The sequence below is a fragment of the Notechis scutatus genome, chromosome 3 (assembly GCF_049901735.1).
Source record: "Notechis scutatus isolate UNSWTSFEM ecotype Mainland chromosome 3, rNotScu1.2, whole genome shotgun sequence".
Lineage (NCBI taxonomy): Eukaryota > Metazoa > Chordata > Lepidosauria > Squamata > Elapidae > Notechis > Notechis scutatus.
Genome location: NC_142011.1, coordinates 49,337,338 through 49,362,573, shown reverse-complemented (window position 1 = coordinate 49,362,573; position 25,236 = coordinate 49,337,338). Strand labels below are relative to the sequence as shown.

Sequence of the window (25,236 nt, the reverse complement as noted above, 5' to 3'; positions counted from 1 at the left end):
ATCTGCCTGTAGCAAAGAACTGATGGGATCATAAGCCTGAAAAAGTGGTTGAAAATGAGCGTGCAAAACTACTGTGGGACTTCCGAATACAGACTGAAAAAGGTTTGGAACACAATACCCCGGATATCACGACTGTGGAGAAGAAAAAAGTGTGGATCATCAACATTGCCATACCTGGTGACAGCAGAATTGACGAGAAACAACTTGAAAAAAAATCACCAGATATCAGGACTTGAGAATCGAACTGCAGAGAATCTGGCATAAACCAGTGCAGCTGGTTCCAGTGGTAATCGGTACACTGGGTGCTGTGCCTAAAGACCTAGGCAAGCACTTAAAAACAATTAGCACTGACAAAATCACCATTGGTCAGCTGCAGAAGGCCATCTTACTGAGTTCTGCTTGCATAATCCGCCGATACATCACACGGTCCTAAATGCTTGGGAAGTGTTCAACTAGTAAGTTGTGATACAAAACCCTGCATAGTCATCTCGTTTGCTGTGTACACCATCGTTTTTTGTGAATAATAATAATAGTAATAATAATAAATAATAATAACATAATATAATATGACTGGATTTCACCATGCTTAAACAACTTTGTCAATGTGTTATGCTAATAAATAACCTTATTTTCTCCATATATAACTGCAAACAAGAGAAATAATTTGGCGTGTTTGTCTGTCTGTATCTGTGGATAGATAGATGATAGGTAGGTAGGTAGGTAGATAGATAGATAGATAGATAGATAGATAGATAGATAGATAGATAGATAGATGTGACATCTAGTGATATTGAGGGGGAAATTCTAGAATCAAAATCCAGATTTGTATTTAAAATTTGAATTTTTACATTTAAAAACACAACAAAAAGAATTTAATTCAAGTCCTTTGCTAATTGAACTGCACCCACATCCATTCTCCCAAACCAAGATTAATGTGACTCAGGACAAGATGGGCCTTGAATAATATACAATGCTTTTAATAACAGAGAATAATACTTCCATGATGGAAGATTCAATCTTTTACTTGAATTTCTTGTTTCTGGGCAATTATTAAGCATTCTGAAAAAATATACTGTCAGAGTTAACGCCATAATTGAGAGTTATTAAGAAAACATGAAATATATTATGGAGACATTTTAGAAAATAGTTTCTGAAATTTACAAACACATTCCTCATAGGTTAAAAAAGTATTTATTTGGTATAATGCACAGATGCACATAGCATACTACAATTTCTTATTGCCAACAGACAGTAGCCAATATTTCTATATCCTAGAAATAATACAAAAATGTCAACAGAATGGGAAGGAAATGGAGGTAAACAGGGAACATACTTAGATTTGTTACCATATAATAGTGATACTTGTGAATTGTACAAAGGACAATGAAGAACTTAGAGAAGACTTTAAAGGATACATTCTGGGAGGCAGAAGGGACAGCCAAGGAGTAAAGGTGGAGCAATTTGTGGCTGGAGGAAAGCTTCACTGTGAGTGGACTATGCAAACAAAGATCATAGTAGCCATATAAATAGTAAAAGTTTGGGCAAGGGTGGCAAAATTATGGGTAGTTTTGAAAACAATGAGAAGGTTCTGTAGGATTTAGAAACATATACTGAATTCAATATGAAACTTAGGTAAATATTTGGGGGAAAAAACTAGGTGGGACCTCATGACGAGTCATAACGACTGAGTCTTAGCTATAGTTAATTTCTGTTGGATTTTGTCTTAAAGATTTAGTTTTCAAAATGGGTCTATTATCCAAGAATATTGTACTGAAGAAAAAGCATTTCATAAAAACTTTAATTTATAAAACACTGCAGCAACATTAAAAAGTAGTCTGTGCAGTCTGTCACATGACCCATTGTCCTTCCCCTTTTTTCTGGAGAAAGTGTCTTTGGGGGCCTCAAAACAGCTGTGCCTTTGGATTGCTGTGGATATTTAATATCCTCCTTCATTGGACAGATGCACAAGTCTATTTAAACAAGCATTATTTGAAAGATAGTCAGTTCAGAGGTGGTATTCAGCAGGTTCTGACCAGTTCTGGAGAACCGGTAGTGGAAATTTTGAGTAGTTTGGAGAACCGGCAAATACCAACTCTGACTGACCCCACCTCCATCTATTCTCCATCTATTCCCGAGTCCCAGCTGATCGTCTGGGTCTTCTTTTGTTGCCCTGCATAGGAGAATGGAGCTGGAAAGCAGGTTAGTGGGGTGGGGAGGGAATGGAGATTTTGCCGTAACCATCCCCCAGGAGTGGGGAGGGAATGGAGATTTTACAGTATCCTTCCCCTGCCATGCCCACCAAGCCATGCCCACCAAGCCACGCCCACAGAACCGGTAGTAAAAAAAAAATGGAATCCCACCTGGGATGAGTCAGTTGCTGATATGTTGATACAACATTTAAATCTTAACCTAAGCCTTGAGCTTAAAATTTCTCTCTGTGTGTGTCTATTCCATAATCATTCAATTCCTTCTTCAAGAGAATAAGAGTTAGGTCTAAATACAAAAGCAAGCTGAAGACAATTTGTCATGTGACTTGCTTTAGCTTACTGCTGTTTAACCAGCTGGCTTGCAACCCAGTTGATCAAGTCATAGTTTTTTCTTCAAGCAAAACAAAAATGGTAGTAAACAGAATTTTTGCCAGACTTGCTATGAGTTCGTGAATGCCAACCTTGCCCTCTGCTCTGCTCTGCTCTGCTCCCATCCCCTCCATTTCCAAATCTTTCCTAACACACTGGAAGTCTAGCCCACCTTCTCCCTCTTGTAACCTAACATTGAAATGTTTTCAGTATGGTATTATTAGTTTCTTGAGCCCACAGCAGAGGTGGTATTCAGCAGGTTGTGACCAATTCTGGAGAACCGGTAGCGGAAATTTTGAGTAGTTTGAAGAACCGGAAAATACCATTTCTGTCTGGAAATTTTACAGAATCCATGCCCACCAAGCCATGCCCACAGAACCGGTAGTACAAAAGTTTGAATCCCACCACTGGCCCGCAGTTATTACTCAACCCAAATTAGCCAACAGGTAAATCAGGGGTTGTGATCTCTCCTAGGGGAGTAGAGATACAAGTTACTTAGAGAAGGATCACAATTTCTTGAAGAAGAAGAAAAAAACCTCCTGATCAGCTTTGTGCAAGCAGAGTTGGAACACGGTCAGAACCTGCTCCAAGCTTTGCTCCTCACTTTGTCTCTGCAAGCCCTGGTAAGCAGTTGCAGGACTGGAACATTTGAGAATCCTGGTGAGTCTACAGCAGTAAACTGAGTTATTGCAAGTAGGAAGAAGCCAGTGTGGTACAGAGATTGAGACTCTCATAAGAACCAACCAGGTTAAGTCTGCTGTCAGCTATAAAAACTCACCAGGTGACTTTGGGCCAGTCATTTTCTCTCAGTTCAGCTGACCTCACAAAGTTGCTGTTGTTAGAAAAAGAAATGGGAGGAGGAGCAGTGCGAACATCACTTTGAACTCCTCTCTATAGAAATCAGACGAACAAATAAATACAAGAGTTACATATATTTCCTGCCCAACCCTAATTGAAATGAAATAACTTCGTTCACAGAAGCAAGAGGGGTCAAATAATTCATTTATCATTTTGGGTGTTGTCCACACAATAAAATCTGTAAAGCCCTACACCAAGGACCTAGAACTCAAGACATGAGGGTTCACCATTCTCAGTTTCCCAACTGTTCCATTTACAGCTTCTCAGTTTGTAATGCTCTATATAAAGCTTCAGTTGCTGAATTCACTGGTCTGTTCCCCTTTCCTCATACAAGCAAAAAAAAAAAGTTTCCAGTATGCTGATCCCACCCCCCCATAAGAAAGCAAGCATTTACTTGATCACCTATTTGTGTTCAATTGTCTGCTCATGTACAAAAGCATGCTTTCGAACCAGCCTGAGTCATTGGGTTCTAGGAAAATCTTTATACATATAATCCTAGACCTCAAATATTTTTTGTCCATTGTTTGCACAGCTTGCCCTAGCATGTCTGTTGGGGAAGCTGACAATAATGATATTTTAATCACTGAAATGATTTCTTCAGTAATGTTCCTTAAAGTACTGATATACTGCCGGACCAGAGGTAGTAAGATTTAGTTCTCAATTAGTCAATATCCAAAAGATGGGAGGGGGAGGGGAATAAATGCAAACAAGTCATTTGTAAATCCTAACATGAAACTGGATAAATTACACTTTATGCATCTTAGCAACTTTAAGATGTGAGAATTGAACTCCCTAGCTGAAGTCCATACATATTAAAGTTGCTGGGATTGAGGAACACTATTCTAGCTTCTAGTCCACGGGTGTCAAACTCATGGCGTCACGTTGCTGTGACGTGACGTTTCACCATGTTTTTCCCCTTTGCAGAGCTGAAGTAGGCGTGGCCTGCCAGTTTGACACCACTGTTCTAGTCTGTATCCTTGCTCTATAGTTTTGGTGTTAATATCCAAAGGTCTTCATGGCTTCAAGCTCAAAGAAAGCCTCCCCTTTTTTTGCTAATAACTTGCCCAGCTATTTGAATACCTTCCAAAACCTATTTCCAAGCAGCCATGCTAAATGAATTGAGGGAAAATTGCCACAAGGAAAAGGCCTCCTCAGCAAGACCATTATGAGGGAAAGAGAGTAAATGGAATAAAAATGGTGTATGTAACTAGGTATTCGAAGCTCAGTTGCCTTTTTTATCTGTATAATTTGTATCAGAGGTGATATTCAGCACTTTCTGACCAGTTCTGGAGAACTGGGAGCGGAAATTTTGAATAGTTCAGAGAACAGGCAAATACCACCTCTGACTGGCCCCGCCCCCATCTATTCTCTGCCTTCTGAGTCCCAGCTGATCGGCTGGGTCTTCTTTTATTGCCCTGCACAGGAAATGGAAATGGAAAACAGGTTGGTGGGGTGGGGAGGGAATGGGATTTTGCAATAACCTTCCCCCAGGAGTGGGGAGGGAATGGAGATTTTACAGTGTCCTTCCTCGGCCATGCCCACCAAGCCACATCCACCAAGCTATGCCCACAGAACTGGTTGCAAATTTTTTTGAATCCCACCACTGATTTGTATACTACTAAACTCATGTATCTGAAACCTTTAACTGGGTGAAACAGTGCATCATAGGACAATTTTAGTACCTCCAATAGGCAGCCAAAATCAGGGACCTGTAGGATTGAAATTTGGCAAATTTGTGATCACTTCAGTGTTAGCCTGTTGCTATGTCCAGAGGTTCAGTAGGCAATTCCAAGCCTAGCTTTCTGGAGGTCAGATAGACCAGCCCCTCTTTTGGCCAATGAGAATTAAGTAGACTGGTTCCACCCTAGACCTACCGAGGTCCAATAGACCAGTTGTACCATGAGTTGCCCAAGGACAGTCAATTGCAGTCAAGCTGGCAGGAAGTTGCTCCTGCTTCTATTGCTTTTTGTTTTTGGTCATTCTGTTTGTTTGTATAGATAAGGAAATATCTCTGAAATGATGAGTCAAGAGGGTATCTATTGCATAAAAAGGATCTTTCAGATGCTCCTGCCATGTTCATGGTGTTGATAGTTCCCCCAGCCAACTTCTGCTTCTCAATATGGGACTTCATTTTAAAAATGCCCACCCTAGAGATACTTGGTGTCTGCATTGATATCCTTTTAATACCAGGCCTAAGATATTCAATATATATATGTATGTATATGTATGTATGTATGTATGTATATATGGCCTTCAGCTTTATTCGGTATTTTCCACGTATGTATAGTTGTGCTTTATGTATGTATGTATTATGTTTCAGCAGAATCTCATCTGCCATCATCAGGCTTCTGTATTGTGTCCGTCTGTGAGTCAGACTTTTACAGTGGTTTCAGATTTAAATTCATCATGATCCACACCCACGAGGGCCACACAAGATGCCACCACCACACTTCCACGTAAAAAGCAGACTCACACCCACACAGAAGATGAGACACGACCACAGACCAGAAGCCGCACTGCAGCTGCATTACTACCCACTTCAAACCCTCTGAGCCATACATGAAGCGAACTGACCCCCACCATGAAGATGCAGCACGACCACGAACTCGGAGCCAGACAGCAAGATCACAGCTCACCAGCTCAAAGCCCCCAGTAACTAAGACCAACCTGAGCACAACCAAGCCCCCACCTGAACAGAACACACCTCCAGCCAATCAGAACACAGCCAAACCCCAACCAATGAGAACACTCCCCACCCAATCAGAACACAGCCAAGCCCCCACCCAATCAAGTCACCCCCACTAGCAGTTAAAAGGAAGAAGCAGCTGCAAGCTCACATCACTCTGAGAAGCACAGAGCTGAAGACAGAAGCCTGAAGATGATGAATGAGACTTCATCGAAACGTTGCCTAGATACTTCCAATCTTACGCGGGAGAAACCCTGAATAACCAAAGATCCACATACAAATACCCGAGAACCTCAGAATATATATATATATATATATATATATATATATATATATATATATATATATATATATATATATATATAATTTATTAATTTTATATTTTATTCTAGATTGAAAGCAATAGCAATAGCACTTAGATTTATATACCATCCCACAGTACTTTACAGCACTCTCCGACTGGTTTACAGAGTCAATATATTGCCCCCAACAATCTCAGTCCTCGTTTTCCAATCTCAAAAAGATGAAAAGCTGAGCCAACCTTGAGTCGGTCAGGATCAAACTCCTGATGTTGGCAGAGTTGGCCTGAAATACTGCATTCTAACCATTGTGCCACCATGGCTTTGAAAGAGTATGATCTTTATTAATTGTATTTTTGTTGTAGTATTTTTAGTATTTGTTATTTTTATATTTTTTTAAAAAATTGTAAAGATTTTGTATTCCATCCAGGATTCGGCAGATTAGAAATATAATAAAGGAATCAATGAATATCTACCTTATTATGCAATATTAAGAATTCTGTACACTGGTGTGAAGGGCAGTGATTATTCTATCACATCTAGTTTACAATTCCTTCGTAGAGGGCAGGTGTTATATCTCTCAAATACTTCAGTTCGAGCTTAGTGTTACTACAGTCACCACAACTATTGACTATCCAAGCTTTACTTATAGGAACTTTTGATGAAATGTAAAAGGCAACATTTTTGTTTACTTGATTGTAGTAACAAAAACCTTCACAAAGAGTAACTTGCTTGCTGACCTACCCCTTATCTGTCTATTCAATTTCATTTGCATAGCATACTTTTTACCAACAATTCCATGACAACTGTATGATATCATTTATTTTAAACCGTAATTCAAAACAGATCTATTCAAAAGAAATTGGACTAGAATCAGTATTTATTGCTGAATAAATATACTTGGGACAGCATTATTACAATTCAACAATTGTACTTGATGTACTGGATGTGCTTTAACTTTCCCATGTTTTTGTATGTTTCTTTTATGTGTGCAGCATAACCAACAGGTATTGAAGGGTTTACATTGCCATTGTGTAAAAACAGAAGAGTTCTATAAAACGGTACATGATAGGTTTGTTATCAAACAGCATTTCTGTGAACATTTAGATAGGCATCCATTAAATAACAGGCACCAACATGGATTAATGATAAATAAATCATGCCAGACTAACTTGATCTCCTTTTATTACAGTTACTAGCCTGGTCAATTGGGGAAATGCCCTGGATATAAGTATATCTTAATTCAGCAAAGCTTCTGACAGCCTCTCATGGCATCCTTATTAACAAAATAGCCAAATATGGCATTGATAACTCAATCCGTAGAGGCATCCACTTTTGGCTCAATGATTATATTCAGAGGGTGGTTGTACAAGATGTCAAACCTGCCTGGAGAGACATATTGAGTGGGATGCTACAGAGCTCTATCCTGAGCCTGGTGCTGTTCAATGTTTTTATAAATGATAAAATGATGAGGGAGTCAAGAGAATGCTTGCCAAATTTTTAGATGATACAAAGTTAAGAGGGCTGGCTAACACTTGGAAAGAAAGTGGGGTGCAAAAAAGAGTAGAAGACTAGGCAGAAACAAACAGAATGAAATTTAACAAGGAGGAATATAAACATGCCTCTAGTTAAGAAAAATTCAAGAAACCTACACCAGGTAGGAAAAATCTAGCTCAAGAGCAACATGTGTTTAAAGGAGTTGGGTGTGCTAGTAGATCGCAAACTCAACATATTGCAACAGGGTAATGCAAGGAAGGCCAATGACATTCAGAGGAGCATCAAATAGAGCAGAGTCCAGTCTATAAGAAGTAATTACTCTTCCTTGGTCAGCCTTACTTGGAGTATTGTGTTCAATTCTGCCTGGTCCCATTTTTAAAAAGGTGCCTAGAGAAGGTCTACCAAGATGGTGAAAGAAGTGGAAATCAAGTCCTACATGAAACAGTTAAAAGACCCAGGTTTTTAGTTTATAGAAACAAAGGTAAAAAGTTTCAGATATCTGAAGGGTTGATACATTTATGGGGTGCAGATGTATTACCACTTGCTTCAGACTAAAACTAGAAGACTAGAACTAACAGGATATAGATTTAGATTACACATTAGAAAGAACTTCATGACAGTAAGAACCATCAATCATTGGAGCAGGTCACACCATGGAATCATTTCTTCCATTTCACTACAGGTTTTTTTTTAAAGCCTGGCTAATTGGGAATGGTAGTATACAGAGGTTGGACAAGATGATCTCTTAAGTTCCTTCTAACTCTATAATTCTATGACCAAAGGCCAGGTCTGCTTTGTATTCAATGCCCAGTCAAAGATATCCATCTACTTATCTACTTGAGTATCTGCAATGCACTGGAGGAAAGCTTATTTGAACTTCTGCTAGCATTTAACTATGGATGTATTTTTTAGCACTGCTACATTTGTTGATTTTTGTTGCAGGTGCTTTTTCATTACTAACCACATATGGCATTAAAATGCATTTTCAAAAAGCATTCTTAGCATGGTAAGCTTTCAGTTGTTTAGAAGCCAGTTGGTTAGGCGAGACAAACAATAAACAATAAGAGCAATGTCTTGCACAATTCTTCCTGTAAAAAGAAGAAAAAAACAAATCTACTGAGTGAAGGTCTGAAAGCAGCAGTTGCTTCTCTTCATTTCCTCAAACTATTTTTGTTTTGGAGAATGCAAACTTTAGATGTTGTCATCAAAGCAACAACTACTCCAGCTTTTCCCTTCACTGAATTTCTTAACTAAGCAACCCAATCAGTGGTGGGATTCAAAAAATTTTATTACTGGTTCTGTGGCTTGGCTGGCTTGGTGGGCATGGCAAGGGAAGGATACTGTAAAATCTCCATTCCCTCCTCACCCCACTAACCTAATTTCCAGCTCCGTTCTCCTGTGCAGGGCAACCAAAGAAGACCCAGCTGATCAGCAGGGACTCGGGAGGAAGAGAATGGATGAGGGCAGGGCCAGTCAGAGGTGGTTCTGCCGGTTCTCCGAACTACTCAAAATTTCCGCTACCGGTTCTCCAGAACTGGTCAGAATCTGCTGAATACCACCTCTGAACCCAATAGTGAAAGCTATGCTGTGAACCTCATAGTTTCTATTCTTTTATAGGAGACAGCTGGGAGTGGTAATACCAGATGTTCTGAACTGCAACCCCCTCTGATCACAGACTATATGGGCCAGGGCTAAGAGGTGAAATCCAAAGTATCTCGAAGGCACAGGATGCTTTCCTCTAAAAAGGAAGATGAACGGGAGGAGACTGTTATTACTAGTGCTTCCACATTGGATAAACATTTCTGTGTTTCTTATTGCAGCCACTTGCATGAATATCCTATTTCTTTGGGCAATGCAGATGGAAAAATTGGGATTAGTTGGACTATTCATCATAAGTAGGTCAAATTCTCTTCTTCATTGGGGTTATGATGGGCAATTTGGCTGGGTATTCCACTGTTAGCATGCTTCATAAGGGGAGAGTCCAGGAAGAGAACCCTTTCAGTAACTGCTTTTTTTCAAGCAAAGGCATTAGCTCATGCTCCCAATTTTCCTGTTGTGGGGCCTTGTGGTGTTCTAAGAAGTGAGCAGGGCTGAGGAGTATCCTCTTTCCTCTCCTCCTAAAAGTGGTATAGTTCAGGAGGAAAGTGTTGAAAAAGATTAAATGCTAGGTAGCAGGGGAATCTCTCCTTTTCTGATTGTTTCTGGGGTCTCCCAGATAGAATGTACTATTTACAATTTGATAGTTTTTCCTTATCCTTTTAGTTGCTTTTCATTCAAAATATGAGTAGAGAAGGAGTAATCCTGTCATAGCGCTGTCATCTTGATCTGTATTAACTTCTGTCCTAAGGCTCTCTGATCTGTAAGCAAATACTGCATAAAATCCACAGAAGATCACGGACTTTCTCTATCCTGTATAGTTTAGATTATTTTATTTCTGGATCTTTGTTTGGGCTTAACATCCTTAATAAAATCATAAAGTAGAAAGGAAAATACCAATCTTTCAAAGTGATAAAAAATAGTTATGCATAATATGCACCATATACTCTAAATATTTTAGTTCACTAAAGGAGTGAATCTTGAAAATTAATGTATTTGCATGTATGTAGTATCCAGAAAAGAAACTTCTGTAATATACATAATATATAATCTAAGATATGTCTACTCAGAAGTAAATGCCTTCCTTTAGTATAAAATTACAACCAGGTTAAATCCAACTGAATATAGATGAATTTAATGTTGAATAAGCACTGAAAATAAAGGCAGGGTGACTTAAATCAAATTTTAGATAGAACTTCATATACTTCCTAAAGTATCAGCAAACCAAATTATATTATAATTTTAGTGTTTTGCTTAGTTTCATTCTTTCAACTACATCTGTCACAAGTTGAACACCAGTATTAAGTTACAGAGCTATAATCAGTAATTTTTTTTAAAAAAAGTGTTGCATTAAGTGTGCTTTTTATTATGTTTTAAACTTTGTGTTTCAAAACAAAATGTTTGAGCAAGGATCAAACCAGGATATTTGTGATTCAGATATAACAATCTTTCAAGAGAAGCAAAATGCTTCAGGAGGATGAACTGCTATGTCTAAAATTCTCCAGGAGTTGCATTAGCAAGGTAAAAAGGACTTCTCTTTCCCTTTATTTTTATATTTGTGTACAATTCTCATATATATCCTGATGGAAGAAAAACTAAGCACTCAGAACTGGTATAATTCTTCCCACTCTAGGTACATTTGGGTTTGGTGTGCTCCCTTTTTGCCTTCTTTATCATCCAAGCACTGTAGCAGAGATTAAACATCTGTAAACCAGCACGATAGAGAGCCCTTTTCCCTAACTGCAGTGAACAAGTCCTGCTACATTTTGTGACCCCAGCACCTCTCCCAGATACCCTATGACAGCTCCCTTCATATGAAATTATGGCAACTTTCACTCTATTAGTTTGTGCACTGCACTCCCATTATTGCCAGTTCTTTCAGATTCATACTGCCTTGATGCCAGCCCCCCCAAAAACAAAAAGAAAATAGTGAGCAAAAGTGATACCCGTAACTTACAGATTACATTTTTTTTCAGCCTGAAAAAAATAGCAAAATGTTGAAAACTGTTTTATATTTCGTTAATTCAATGTAATTGGAAGAAGGTACTTGTTAAGTAGAGCTGTTAAGTAGAGCTAGTGTGCTCATTCAAACTATTTAATACTGACAAATCATGTAAAAGGAATTTATTATCTGCACTTTTAAGTACCTCATTTGAAATCAAAATAATAATGTTGAAAGCACACAGTCTGTTTGCAATATATTCTTCTGTTTAGTGTTGTGGGTAAATAACCCTGATATTTTTTTTAACAAAGTAGTCCCCAGCATACTTACCTATTGACCTGGTTTTAATCAGACCAAAATTTTAGAAGAATTTGGAGAGATCTAAATAACCTTTACAGTGTAAACTGTATTCCAAAGTAATTCCTTTCATTTACTCCTGCATAAGTTTAGATCGTATCCCATTTTAGGGAAGTTAAAAAGGTGTACAAAATGAACAAATAAAATTTACCAGGGTTTTCACACCACTCTCATCTTACTATGATTTTCTATCACATAGCTTGATTTTAGGGTACAATCAATACTTATCTACTTCAGTCTTGCATTCTGAACATTTTCATGCATCAACATGAAACATAAAACTGAGCTTCCCACTGTGTCTATGCAGTCATCTTAATCTTTTTGTAGAAGGCGAAGTGCAGGAAAGTCCTAATGTGTTGATATTGGCATTACGGATGTGAGATGTGCAATGACGGAGTTTAGCTTCACATGTGAAAATCCTTTATTCATTCCATCATCTTTGTATGAACTATGTGCTTCACACACTAGATCTCCAGTGTACACCACTGCCCATACATCTGAAGAAAATCCTTCCTGCATTACACATGCAGGTTTGTTGACTAGATTGTACACCCCTGATCGGCTAGGACACAATCACGCGGTAGGACACTTTACAAACTACAAACTCAATATCTGCATTCTTTTAGGGATTAATTTATCACAGTGGCCATTCATAATAAGTACAGAGGAGCAAACCAAGGAGAAAGGCAAAAGACAGTTAAGTATGGATCGCCTTCACTATGTTCGGCAGGAATAGCAGCCCGCTCAGGTACTAAAAGGCCCCAAAGTCACTTGACAGATCGCAAGAGAGGCCCCGTTTCCTTTAACTCCTCTTGCTTCAATAGCGTCCCTTCCCCTCTCATTCACCTCTTTTATCTCCCCCTCGCCGTGGCTTCCTCTTCCATTCAGGACCCGTGGGCTTGAAAACGAGCTGCACCTGCTTTAGATGAATTATGGTAAAACTGGAAGTAACTCGCTCTCCCACCCCTCCCTTCCAAGCTCTCAAGTCACATCTCCAGTACAGACACAACCCCTGTGATTAGACGCTGATCTCCCCGTCTGAATGGGACAGAGAGAGAGGAGGGACCCACGGCACAGAGATTGACTCCCCCCTGGAGACTTCCATTGAGGAAAACGGAAGAGAAGAAGGAAGAAGCAGGCACCCCCTCCCCACTACGATACGAGAGAAGGAAACAGAAAAAGCTTGAGCAGGAGAAAAGTATGACCATGCCCGAACTGTGTTAGAGCTTTCTTTTCTCTCTCTCGGCCTCTCTCTCTCTCTCTCTCTCCCCACCCTCTTCTCTCCCCCCCCCTCTCTTTGTCTCCGAGGTGTTTAACTTTGGGGGATCTCGGGCATTTCTGCACCGCAAGGGACGAAGCTGGAGGCGGCGGCAAGACAGCAAGAAAGAGGCAGCCACATGCGCCGAGTGGGGGGTGTTAAAAGTTGAGTCTCGATTCCGGGCGCCGTAAGATCAAAACAGGTTGGTGGGATTTCTTAGCAACCCCAGTGGCCTCTCTCCCCACCCCCCACCCTCAATTCTCTGAAACTTTCATTGTTGGTTTACTTTTGAATCCAGGCAAAGGACCTTTTGTAGTTCCTTCCTCTTTTTCTTTCTTTCCCTCCCCCTTGCTGAAAAGGACTGTTCTGCTTGAAGTCTCAAGAAATTACCCAGAATATTTGCGCCCGGGAAACCCGTAAAGTTGCTCAACTGGCCGAGTTGGTGTTTCTCTCTCCCCCCCTCTCCCCAGGTGTTTTGGAAAACAGGTGTCAGGGGAGGCTGAGATTTCTGCTTTGTTGGTTCCTTCTCTCCCACCCACCCCCCCCGACCCGCGTCCTTCCTCGCAGTGTCCAAAGGAGAGCGAGGAAAACCCCTTAAGAATGTCGCGGGGAGGTTGCCGGGTGTGTGTGTGTTTGTGTGGAGAAGCGGCGGCGTGGACATATGTAGAGAAGCCACTTGGAAGGCGGCAGCTGCCCGCCGCTCCGAGTGTTTGCTTTGGATTTCTCGGTGGCTGTTTTTTTTTTCGCCAAGGAGGCGCGTGAAAGTTCGGGGCACTCGGGACCTGAAGCGGCCGAGAGACAAAGAGAAAAGGTTCTTGACGGAGGCAACTTTTCGGCCGGGATTTTGCCGAGGCGGGGGTTGAGGGGTGCGGAGCCAGCCCTCCCCACCCCCAGGATGGATGGGGCATCGGCCGGCGACGAAAGTGGCACGTTGGAAGGCTTCCTCTTTGTTCGGGGGCGGGGGCGGCGGCGAGGAGAGGAGGCAGAGATAGGAGGATCTTGCCTGTGGTGGTGGTGGGGGAAATGAAGGAAGAAACGGCGAGCGTGTTTGCGTGAGTGTGTGAGTGTGTGTATTTGGCTGTTCTGTTTTTTTGTGAATGCGGCGAGGGGTGGGGAGAAGATGTTGCAAAACCGCTTTGGGGTTTCTCCAGATCAATCAGTTCGGTAAGTGTGTCTGTGAATTACAATTTATTGTGATTGACAGGACGGGTTGACTCCAAGGTTTTCGCGTTTATGGCCGCCTTGAGTACACACCAGGGTGGGGGAGGGGAGGGAGAAGGAAAGCTTCGGATCGGGACGGCTGCTCTCCCCCCCCCCCACCTCCCCCCCCATCCTCAACTTCACTTCGTGGAGTAACTTTTCTGGCAGTAACTTGGTTCAAATTCTTGCCTTGCAAAAAACAAAAAACCAGCTTTTGAGTTCGTTCTCTTCTTCGGGATTGTAAAACGTTGGGATGGTAGAAAAACCTTAAATAGCTAGAAAATACCCCAGTTGGACTAAATTTTAAATGATGTTATTATAAACAACTTTTTTTAAGTAATAGGTCTGCTTTTTGAAAGGGTAGGTGGAATAAAAGTTACAAAAGAACATTTCCTTTTACTGTGACTTTGTTTTACACATATTTTTATTGTGCAGGATATAACACTGTCAAAGAAGCTCCATCAGCCAGTGTGGCATAATTTTCTTGTTGGCTTTCCTTTTTAATGTCACCTATGACTAGAAATGTTAGTTTAGGCTAAAAGTATCAGGGAAACTACTGGATATGTTATTAGCCCTAATGTAGTATGCTAGTTCTAATTTTTTCTCAACAGAAATAATAAAGAGTTCTATAAATGAATAGAAGCACAAAATGATACAAATATCTATAATGTATGTTTATTAAAAAGTAATTAGCAGATGGAGTGGCACTTGAAATAACATTGCTCAGTGCATTAACTGAGATTTCTAATTTTTAAAAAATTGACAATCAAAATTTCATTATTAAGATGAATCTTAAATGGACAATTTTACAATTGTTTCAGATTGATGTTTAGTTCGCAGACTATAGCCCAGTAAACCTCAGCCAATATCCCCTATTTTCACGTTTATTTGGGCAACTGAGAAGTTTCAAGCAAGCTATTGAAAGAATTATAGTTTGCATAGATTTGGGAAATGTATTGACCCATTTTTATAATATTCATTTTCCCACAACAGGGATAAATAATTTTAACATTTATTTCCTGCCCATATTACTAAAGTTCTGTTTTTCCCCTAGTTCTTGTACACATATGTTTATGCTGCCCTTATACAAAGTTTTGTAAGGCAAAACAGTTTGAATACAATAAGTGCAATTTTTTTCTTTGATAATTAGCTAATGTTGGCATCTTCTATTTTTAGTATGTACCTGGAAGAAAACACTTTCTCTTGAATTTCATATTTTATTTAAAGCTATTTTAGCACATTCTCCTCAAATTCATAATACATGTTGCATAAATAGGAATAGACATTACATTCTTTTTAAGTGTAGCATTAAGAGAAGTGTGCTGGACACCCTCATGGTAGTTGTAAGCCCTTTATTTATAGATCTCTTTCTGAGTTCATTGAAAACTTCAAATATGTGCTCCAGCCAAAAACTGCATTTGTCTCTTGAAGATAAAGTTTATAAGGCAGTCTTCTACTCTAGACAATTCCACTTTTTAGCTCTAGATTAGACCTTTAATATTTTCAGATATTGGGTGTAGGGTGTGGGGACAAGAAATAGAAGTATTGCTTGATATAATAATGTAGAATATTATCCAGATGTACCATTACAAGAAAGAGACTTGTTCCGCTAATAGGCCATTTTGTATGAAATTTACACAGTGTATGATATTAACCTTCAGCCAATAGAACTCATCAATTGTATATGTTAGCTGGTAACAGCATTGAGCACTCTATTGAGAAAGTTCATACAAAATTAACTTTATTTAATACTATATACATATAGAAGTAAAATCCACAGAGTAACTTCTAAATTATATAAAATATTCTGATGCTACAATGAAGAAGTGTAATCTTAATTTTTATTGTGTTTTAAAATAAAGCTAAAATCTAAAGGTAAGTGATCCTCAGATAATTTGATTTCAAAATATTTAATATTTTTCATTCTGAATTAGTAAAAAAAAATCAGGCAGATTCTATAAAGCTGGGCAGAAAACAATCTGGATCAGTTATTTATTGTGCAAACCAAAAAATAAGAACAGAAAAGTGATTCAGAAAATTATTTTTTCTCATATGGGAATGAATGTATTAAAAGTCATTCAGTCTATTTTGGAGATTTCTTAGAAAGTTATTCAAAGTTCAGTTGAGTCCTTGAATGAATATTTGGTGTGTATGTATAATGTATATGTAAATCTGAAATGCTCAGAGTATAGGTTTGTAAAAATAATTTCCTAAAACTAAAATAGTTTTAATTTATTACTGTTTCATATAATTAATTTGAGAACATCTTTGCAGTGAAAATAAAAATAAAAATCCTGGATAATCTATTCATTTATGCATTATATGGCAGACCAAAACAAAACAAAAAGTTCATTCAACATTGGGATAGGAAAGAACTTCAGAATATGAAACATAGTAGGGATAAGGATGTCTTATTACGCCTCCATTGTGCAATATTGTAAGAAAACTAGGAAATTGGCATTGAATTCCCTTCTTCTCCGACTGATAACTTTTTAGTCCATAAAGGTGATGAACAATAGTTTAGATGAGTAGTTTAGGTCTAAGCATATCCATTTAGATTTAATAATTAACATTTCCCCTTATTATTCCTTTATTGGAGGAGATTAAAAGCAAGAACAGAGAAGAATTTTGGTGTGCTCCTAACTCAGATTTCTCTTATAGAAAGAAGGATTTCTTAAGACGAAAAAAAAATCCATAAAGCAAAGAGCAAATAAAATAAGCACTTGAGGCGCTTTCTCTTTTTCGTTTCTAATAACCAAGCCGGGAACTATGTTCAGTCAGTTGTGAAGTTTTTGCCCAAAGAAGCCTAGGAGCATTTCTTTTCTCATGGCACAGGGGATGCTTTTGAATCTGATAATGTTTGTGTGTGTCTTGCTGTGGGGTTGGAATAGGGGAGGAGTGGGGGGAGGTAAGCTGAAAATATATTTCTGTTATATGTGGAGAAGAAGATTGGAAAAAGAAAAGATTCTGTTGCATTTTACTTTTAAGATGAATTATGGTCCGATCCTGTGCATACTTACTCAAAAATTAATCTCATTATGTTTAATGGAGCTTACACCAGGCAAGTGTGTATACGATAGTTTTTAATCAACTCTTTGTTTATATTTCAGACATATGGTAGTGGAAATTTTTTAACCTATATGTTACAGAATATTACAGAATGTGGAAAAAGGCCACATATAGATTACCCGTGTATGCTATTTATTTATTATCTTGTGAGTCTCTTTAGAAAGAATGGAATTGTGTTGATTTTTACCTGACCTCTACCATAGCAGAAGCAAAAAGTTGAGGAGAGAGAAGGAATTTCCTTCTTCAAATCTTCCTTCCCTGCTAGCACGTGTGTTTCTTAATAAGAAAGGCATTTTCTCTCTCTAAGATTGCACAGCTTTAAAAGGGCAATTTAATGTTACAAAGACACTTGATTTTGAAGTTCTGTAAGACATTTGTTGCAGGCTCTTAATAATCAAACTTTCAGGTAGAACTAGGTTACTTTATTAATTCTTTATGGAGAAGGTTGCTTTTGACTGCAAAAGTACATTGCTTCATCTGAGGTATCTTAAATTGGGTAGCAAACATTTTTAGCATTATTTATTGGCAACTTCAAATCCCAGTGTTGCCCATTTTGATTTAATTATTTTCCATTCGGCATTGTTTTACTCTTGGATAGAACAGGATGCCACCTTTCAAACTTGGCTACTTCACTTGCCTCCAGGGCTGAGTGATTTCCTCCTTACTCTGTGAGTAATTGCTGCACGGCAGGTTAAAGCACACCTCCCAAATGCTTGATAGGAAGGAGAAGTTAAGTGAGAACTAAAAATCTTTCTTCTGGGAAATGTGAGTAATATGAAAGTGTATTCTAAACTAAACTTACTTTAAAAGTTTATTTTGAATTTTGTTGAAATTTGCTAATTTTACGTTTCATGGCTATGCTTCAAATTTGCCAGCTTCTCTTAGCCATACTTTCTGATTTGTCTTAGTTATATTTTCTGATTTTTGGTCCTTAGAAGTTATATCCTTTGTTCGCTATAAGCAGTCTTCTATAATAATCAAAAGCTTTTGAAATGTTTGTTTTGTTTTTAAATTACAAATGTTATTTTTCTTATTTGACTTTGTTTTTCCCACAGAGCAGTTTTAGTCCTGGGGTATATAGTTTGCACATGAAATTTAAAACAGTGTATCTTTTTTTTGCTTTTAAAAAGATCTTATGTACCAAGAAATTTAATCAAGAATGTAGTAGAGACAAACTGAACTGATTTTTTCCTACAAATTCTTAATATGTATTATGTATGAATATAACTGATTATTATTGAATTTCTATCTATTTAAGGTATCTTTTCTTAAAATTGGGATATCCATGGAACAATTTAACCAGCCAAAATAAGGAAGAAGAAAACATTTAAAAGTGTAATTGTGCATTTGAAAATATATTTGTGTAGGATGAACTCAGGTTCATAGAGCAATGATTCATAGCACAAACCTGATTTCCCATTTTGTTTATTCTATATGGAAGAATGATTATTGAAGATAAAATGCAAGTACATCAGGTCAGAAGGATTGTTGGATTGAGGTGTGAGCACTATTAGCAGATTTTTAAAATCTTTGTTTTCTATAACATGCTCTGCTAACTTGCCTTTACAGCATTTGTTTATCACCAAATAGTCTGCACTTCTTTCATATCCTTTGTGTCTTTGGAAGGAGACAGAATCAAATCCTTTTATTCCCATTTTCTTTGAGCCTCCTTATCCCTCAGTGAGAAAACTTGCAGTAAAAAATGGAAAAATATCAGAATTTCTGCTTTCCTTCTGGAAATCTTCTAGCTGTTTAACGATGTTAAAACTTAGATTCATTTAAGAACTGTAGGCATTTACAGAAACATATAAATTTCTAAGGATTTGAACAAAAGGGGAAAAGTCACTGTCATTTGATATATTTGGTAAGCTTTTTATTCTAACTTACTGGCATGACTGTACATCTAACACCACACAGTTAGGATGGGAGCTGGCACATTCAGGTTAGCAAACAGAAAGAATTTGTTCCAAAGTGATTTAGTAAGAAATACATGAAATACATATGTAGTAAGCAAGAATCTTACAAATTGTATGGGAACTGTAGTGTGCACTGTTTACATAGTGATTAGGTCTGCATACCCAAAGACCCAAATGTTATTTTTCAAGTGTGTATATTGCAGTATCTTGGCTATAGCAGTTTGGTATAATTTAGAAGAAACTACTACTTACTTACCTGCATAAAAGTATGGTATTGAGGTATAGCTGTATAGAGGAATGCATGCAGCATTATACATTAAAAAGATAAAATGACCCATGTGCATATGTAGTGTTAGACTACAGAGCATGTGTATAGTGTGTTCCTTGAGGGCAGGATAGGAGCTAACATGTTTCTGGATTTATCTGGCGGTATTTGATCCTTTCAAACGGAAACTGTTTGTGTAATGACTCACACATGCAGGAGTGAACAAAGCAGTTTTAGGGAATTTATCCATGTGTGCAGATGGAGGTAGGCACTGTCTATACCCTTTTAAAAGTCCAGAATGAGCACCCAGGAACTTAGGACCCTGCTTCAATCCCCCATGACCCCATTAAAAAAAAGTTTAAAAAAAGAAAAAGAGAAAAAAAGAGTGTGGCTGAATTACTTCTATATTTCCAGGCAGCGCTGTAATAATAAAGGGTTGATTTTCACAAGCATTGTTGAAGGAGATTTGGCATGCACGATGACTCTGTTTTTAGCTTGGGTTGAAATTTGAATTTGGCTAAGTAGTAATATAAATACTCCATTACTTGCCAAGCTGCAAGTTTGTTGGATGGTACAAACTATTTTTGAGACTGATAAGAAAGCTAATTTTGGTGAAGAATTAACTCCAAATATGAATCTATAATCTGATCCCATGAGCACATCTTCTGTTGTATTGCTTAAGGAATTATGAAATTTGTTTAAAATAAAATTGAAAATAGCAGACTATACCTTTTAACATTGTACGGTTTTTTTATATACTTTTTAAAAATATCTATTTTAAAAGCTCATCTTAAAAGCGGTGATTCCCTAATAGTGACTAAATTCCAGGTATATTTAATTCAAACATGTATTTAATTTGCTAACCGTAATCTGTGTTCCTAGTCCTACGTTACAGGAATTGTCTGGTTTCATTAAAAGAAAAGGGTAATCCCAGTTATGGTCAGAATGGCAAGGAAATCCTTGAAGATGGGATAGTTCTTTTAGAAGAACCTTTGTAAAATGTCCAATTCCCTGAATACAGTAAAGGAAGCTTGAAGTTGTTGAGGTGTGTGAAGGAAAGGTATGTCTCTGATTCTAATATAGAAACAACTAAAAATGGGAAATGGAAAATAGTACTGTAGATTCTTTAGTTCTACAAAATGAAATTATAAAATTTCAGTTGTTGGTATGGCATAGGAATAGCTAGGTTTTTTTTTCATGGATGTGATGAAATGAAAGCTTCTGTATCTTAACAAATAGTTTGCATTCCTTCCAATATAGTACCTTATATCAAGGTAGGTAAATATCGTATTTATTGCAAAACTGCTTGAAATGTCAAAATATATCCACCAGATTCTAGTATAATATAGTATATACTTAAAATTAAAAAAAAGTGTCTCTGAATATATTCTGAATTTAGGATTTATTGCAATACCAAAAGCAAACTGAACACTTAGTCATTTTATGGAAGTCCAAACCATTTTAAATTCCACATGCTATTGTAGATGAAAAATGGCCTTTGGGGGCTAAATAGAGTTAGAAGCCTGATTTGTGGTGGATAAGTTGGAGCTCTAAGTCTTCTAGTAGTCTAAACTTGTTTCAAGTATGTCTATTCCTAAGGTTGAATGCCTCTTATGTACTTGTTGTTCCAATATTATTGCTGATTGCAAGTTCTTAAAGTTCGTCTGAATATATGTGAAAGTGCTGAATTGGTGAAAACTGCTTTGTAACATTTACATAAATCTCTTTGTGCAGCTCAGTTGTATGAAACTGATTTAAGATATGAAATATTTGAGTTTTACATGGGAAAAGGTTGACTGCATTTGGGAAGCAGTTTAGGTCCTTATTTGTAAGATATAGATTGGAAAATGATGATGCTAAATATCTAGAGAGTGAAATTCAATATTTAGCAGTTATTTGTAGCATTTATTCTGCAACCCCTTAACAACTTTAAATCAATAGGATTTAAGATATAAACTTATTTCAACTCAGGCTGAAGTTGCTTGTCCTTTGAATAGTCAGGGCAATGGAAATTGTATCATTAAGAAATACCCAATGATTGGTTCTAATTCCAGCATTGTCTCTAGGGTGGTACAATATTTGACATAAATTGTTTCTAATTAAAACAGGAGGGAAAACTTAATCTAACTAGCCACAAAGTATAGGTTTTGGAACTAATTTCAGACACAGTAAAAATTACTCAGAAGAGTTCTGACATCCAGGATGGCTTTCCTGGCTTACCCTGGACCTTGGAACTTTTGTTGTTCTTCAATTCTCCCCCCTAATTTTTAGTCTTTTCCTCATTGTGCTGATAGAGGACTTAGTTTATATAGAGATATGGTATTACTCCCCTGCCATCTTGTTACAATTACTGGAAGTGTCCAAATCTACCACCACATCACTGCTGTTTTAAAGAGTATTTTCCTTTGTATCTTGTAATTGCTTCACATTTGTTTGTTGAGGTTCCTTAAGTTTCTCAATAGTGGTCCTTGGCAGCCAGTGGAAGACAAATTGTTGCCAGCACCAAATATTTACAGCAATAATAAATATTTAATTGTGCAAGTCCCTTTCTCCTTTCCCAAAGCCAGCTCTATTGGCTTAGGACTTTGGCTACAGGATCTGGCAGGTTGGGTCCGCTCAGTAATGAACAGTGCCCTGGTTTTCTTCTCCGCCTTTGTTTATTACAAGGGTGGATATATTAATCAGAAGGGGTATGGCAGTTCATAATGCCAAGATATTTTCTTAGCAAGCTGAACTTAACAAACTCTTTCCTCTTCCCTCAAGAAAAAAAAGAAAAAAACTGGCTGACTTTTTCAGTAAATAGAAGGGAAAAGTTGGCACTGCATGATGGAGAACTATGAGGAAAAATAATAAAAATATGTAGTCACTTGAAAGCAAAGCAAAACACCTAGAAAAATGTTTTCTGCAAAATGTATCTAAAGTGGTACATTTAGATCATATCTGTACTTTTAGTTAGACCAAGTGACATGGTGACTGGTAAAAGTCTGTTTGAACCTTGTAATGTTCACTTTTATAATGGGATTTTTAAGAGGTCAAAGGAGCCAGGACTCTTCTTTTTAAAGTTCTGATTTTAAGATTCTTTAATAAATTACATCCATGACTTTATTTTGGTCTATTTTTTGTTTCCTATGTTACACAATATCATTTTTAATGGACAAAAGCTTTTTTTTTATGGTGAACTGAAACTCTGCAAGATTTTTCTCAATAAAATAGCTTTCTTACCTACCTACCTTGTTTGTTTTGATAAAATTATGCTTTGGTAATAAAATATGTATTTGCTTTAAAAAGCACCCTACATAACTTCATGTTATGTAAATACTCCAAGTTATCCTTGACAGAATGAATAATTTTTGTCTCTCCCAAATCTCAATTAAAAATGAAAAAAAAACCCAGCAACCTCTGTTTGCCTTCTTGATTTCAAATGGATCCATATCCCCTTCATTTGCATATGTGGAGGAACTTGATTGTTTGTGTTATAAATGACGTGCTTACATTTTTGAATTTATAGTTTCATTGATCTTACCATTTTTTAATATGGCATTATTGTTTTGCTTTACTGATATTCTCTCTATGGCAGAATATTTCCCCAATATATGATTGTAGAATTGAGATGGACGCTACATTCATCCATTATCGTAGGTGAAAGTTTTGTTTTCACTGCTGTTCTCTAGACAACTTACAGTCATGAAGGAAGAGCAAAATAATCATGGCTTGTTTGTTATCATTCTATAAGCTGTTTGTCCAATTCCCAGTTTGTTTTCCATCTATGTCTCTTCCCAATATCATTAGACTATGATATCCCAAATATCCTAATAATAATGGAGGCGTTTCCCTCTATGCTTGCTCGAGAGAAAGATTTGTTTGTGGGGCAAGTATATTTTTCTTATGTATTTATTGCGGTTCTTTATGAGTGCAGGTTTTTAAAACGTATATGAATCTCGGCTTTTGGATTTTTATGGACTATTTTCTTTTTGTGAAGTATGTGTTAGTGCCATTTAAAAACAACATTGGATGATTCTTGTTACTTCTGTTTTTGTGCAATATATTTTCCTATGTTTTCTTTGGGTGGAGTGTTGGTATGATATTTTTTTTCCTGGGAAATGTAAAGTTTACATCTTGTTTGTTTGTTTTGTTCCTTTTGTTATTTTGTGTTTGTATGAGTTTGGTGGTAGAGCTATGAATTTTTATATAATGTATGTATTTTGCCCATGTATATTTTTCTGAGCTTTGCAAGTTTTCCTTCTGTGACATGGAAAATTTTTTTGTAGTTTGGGGAAGCAGATACGTGATTTGCATTTAGTGATCAGTTCTTCTCTTCTGCTTTTGACTGAGAGAAAACCTAAGCAGACACAGTTGTTATCAGAGAGGAGTTGGAAAGAAAATACAAATAAAATTTAACCTGAGAAATAGTACCTTTTAAATCTACTCACTTTTGGACTGATGGAGAGCTGACTCACTTAAAAATAAGCCAAGAGTAACATAGGATTCATAGTTTCAGGTGTAAAAAGCTAAACTAGGGTTTTTGGATTTAATCTAGATTAGGATTTGTTCCCAAATTAAATTCTGATTTTTACTTTAGATAGATTCAGATATCAAAACTAGTTATGAGGGAAACTATTTGTGGAATAACATCATGTATGAACCACGTTAAAGAAAGACTCAAAATTACCCAGAGAATTTATCTCGGAATGTCACTGGTAAATTCTATTCAATATCAGGTCCAGTTTCAATGATTGATGCAGAATTCTTTTGAAACAATTCCAATTTCTATTTCTTTGCTATGCAAAATATATACATCCCTTTGAAAGGAAAATTACTTTAGCATTCCATCACCTCATTTCACATCTAGAAAAGAGGATGATTATTTTACTTGCTCTCAACTTTGACTTATTGTTGGATGTTCATAGTTACTATAAAACCTTAAAATTAACCATAGTGTGGGAATTAGTATTCTTCTATCATTAGCCCAGGAAATGTCATCAAATAACATTTCCTTGGCTATATTCTCTGAATATTTGCAGAAAAAAAGCTCATTCTGATGGACAAGAGAACTCAATGTCTAGTAAGTTTTTAAAGTAGAAAACTCAGTGGCAGAATGCCTTCAACGATGTTATAAATTGCTCAAAGTAAATAATCCTATTTTATTTCTGAAGGAATAAGGATTAGCGGTATGAATTCAAAAGTTATGGTATGGTGCGGTAAATGATTGTGCACCAAATTCGAAATTTGCATTAATACTATCCTGTATGGTAAATGATTGTGCACTTTGGTGATATTGCAAGCATTATTAGTGGTCAACTAGCCACTATTTATATCTAGAGCAGAGCTAGTGCAAAATCATCCTATACCATTTAATTTTGGCTCTTTAGAGTACTTGTTTATCTTGTAGTCTTTTCTCCTTTTATCAAGTTTATAGAAAAAGTAAATAGGGATTTCCATTAGTTTCTCATTCCTTTTTTCAAGCTTGACATTTACTTGGTTTCCGTGGCAGTGACATGATGTTAAAGGCTTGGTGGTTCAGTTTCTTTGGAAGCTACAGAAGACCTTTATACAGGGAGTCCTCAGCTTATGACCACAATTTAGGTAAAAAAAAACACCATTGCAAAGCAAGGTTGTTAGATGAGTCATGCCAATTTTACAACCTTTTTGCCATAGCTGTTAAGTGAATCTCTGTAGTTGTCAAATTAATCAGCTGTGGTTCTTAAGCAAATCTGGCT

At 37.2% G+C, this 25,236-nt stretch overlaps 1 protein-coding gene across 11 annotated transcripts in view; it reads left to right on the top strand.

Moving 5' to 3' along the window:
- The first annotated feature begins 12,799 nt into the window (after positions 1–12,799).
- FOXP4 (forkhead box P4) overlaps positions 12,800–25,236 on the top strand; it is a 168,553-nt gene continuing 156,116 nt past the window's right edge. Inside the window, exon 1 of one of the 11 annotated variants that reach the window (XM_026680337.2) lies at positions 12,800–13,271. The gene's annotated coding sequence lies outside the window, so the exon portion shown is untranslated. Of the gene's footprint in view, positions 13,272–13,709; positions 13,996–14,070; positions 14,234–17,993; positions 18,104–20,559; positions 20,580–25,236 lie in introns of those variants that run through there. The other 10 variants (XM_026680339.2, XM_026680343.2, XM_087959791.1 and 7 more) reach the window with 10 other exon arrangements.